This window comes from Aegilops tauschii, chromosome 2 (genome assembly GCF_002575655.3).
Source record: "Aegilops tauschii subsp. strangulata cultivar AL8/78 chromosome 2, Aet v6.0, whole genome shotgun sequence".
Taxonomy (NCBI): Eukaryota; Viridiplantae; Streptophyta; class Magnoliopsida; order Poales; family Poaceae; genus Aegilops; species Aegilops tauschii.
This window is the reverse complement of record NC_053036.3, coordinates 483,981,315-483,983,667: the sequence shown is the minus strand read 5'-3', so window position 1 is coordinate 483,983,667 and position 2,353 is coordinate 483,981,315.

Sequence of the window (2,353 nt, the reverse complement as noted above, 5' to 3'; positions counted from 1 at the left end):
AATTTTGCTCATTTTGATTGTTAAGTTGGCTCATATTTTTATGAATTCGACAGACTATGTTTGTACCGCTAGGGATATTACAGTCATCGAATCAATCAAGTCTGCCCTGAAGAATACCCAGTTTGTAGACATTGGAGATGCCTTGTTATCAACCGACGATTTGAAATGCCTTATTAAAGATGATATGTTCTTACATGACGGTGTAAGACCAATTGCACAAACTTTATGATTAATAATACGAACAATATATAATATCATAAAATATAAATATAATCTAAATGCCCATTACAGGTGATAAATGCTTACATATATTGCATGCTTGCTCACGACTATCTACAAGACAGGGCGGGTGAAAAGGTACACATTATTAGCACGTTTGTATCGGGCCAGATAACAGAAGACGGGGAAAGAGACATAGACCCATCAAAATATCGTCGCATCGTGCGTCATGTTAATAGTTATCTACAACAAGATATGGTTAGTTTTTGTCTCGTAATCCATGCATATAATTATGGATTATTTTTATTTAGTTCATATGTTTAATGATTTATTAATAACTATATCTAATTGTGACTGTGACTTGTATCTTATTTACACCAGTTATTCATTCCGATTAACATGCCGGGCTACCATTGGTATCTAGCAGTTGCCAACGCCAAAAAACGAGAGATCCAAGTATTGGACTCACTTGGTGAGAATGTCAAACGCAATGACCTTGCTACTACGGTAAATATCTATTTCTTTTCTCATCTTAGCATTTATTTTGTTTGACTTCATCCTTAACATTTCTCATATATAAAATAGTTGCTAGGGCTCGAGAAATGGCTGAAACTTGTAGAGCATAGTCCGGAGTTTATCAAAGGTCATAAGTGGCCTGATCTCAATGTTACAAAATGGACGGTTGTAGAGCAAATTCAGGAGGCAATACAAACCGATGGGTAAGCACTTGTTACAATGGTTTGTTTTTAGATTCATCTGTGTGATATTTTGAAGCATTATTTTATAATATTATAGCGTATCATGTGGATTGTTTATGCTAAATTATATGGAATACTGGACACCACATGGACTGTCAGACCAGTTTACGCAGGTATTTCAGTTTTATACATTATCTCATAATGTTTTATCAAAATATCTTATAAATTGTTTTCATATTTTTTTGTAGGAGGATATGAAACATTTTCGACAAAAATTAGCAATTATTTTGCTCGATTCAGAGCTTAATAAGTTAAAGGATGTCCCATGTACCATCAACCTCTCAACGAAGAAACTTTAGCTAATTCTGATCTTGAGATCCTGGATAATCCATCTGACGTGGTCGAAGAGAAACGTCCCGCCCCAATCACTATCATTCCCACGGACCAACGTGAAATACTTACCGGCCTCTGCAACTACACCATGTCGATCAATGATGCTGGATGTTTGGAGTAAGTATCATGTATCAATATTTAATGTGCGGATGTATATTATTGTTCTTCTTACCATCCAAATTACAGGAAGGTATGGGTCCGGAGCTCCACACCCGATCCAATGAGCTTAAGTCTTAAGAAACTTCAGTGCATACTTAACATGGAGCAGCCCATGGACAATGATTGCTTCAACACCGCCGTGCTTATTCTGGCATGTGACGAGGGAGTATTGTTCACAGACCCTCCTATACACTACATGGATCTACGATTTTGTGTAAGTTACCGTAACTCTTCATTCTAGGTGCCATTAGTATCAACATGTTGAAACAATATTTTTTTTCTTTTACTTAGTCCATGCTGCTAGAGTCAACACGAGGTCAGAAATTTTGTGAGAAGGAAACTATCCAGACGTTGGCAACATTATTTGATAGCTGGCCTGGGATGGAGACCGACATCTCATCTTGCAATAAGGTAAATAAAATATTTTGACCATTGTTATCATGGTTTGTTTTTGTTTCTAATAGCTCCACTTGTAGATTTATCTTCCCTATGCATCCATCGGCCGATACATCCTGTACATCATCGACAAAGAGGCACGTCGTCTATATATTATGGATCCTATTCAATCATCACAATCGTCAGAGGATAAAAACTTGAGGCATTCATTGAAATTAAAAAGTTTTTCAAGGGATTTCAAAGAAGCACTCGAAATAAAGCTGCCTGGGTGGAATTTTGATATATCTAAATGGCATCATTTATTTCCGGCCGGTGTTCCAACGAGTATAGACGGGTAATGAATTCATAACAAGAATATTTACTTTTGTTATCATTATATTATTTATAATATTAATTGGAAGTTTTCCAGGAATGTGTCTGGCTATTTTGTTCCATTTTATGCTCTGGTGGAACGGTAAAGAATTGGTCAAGCCGGTTTGCGCGGTGAG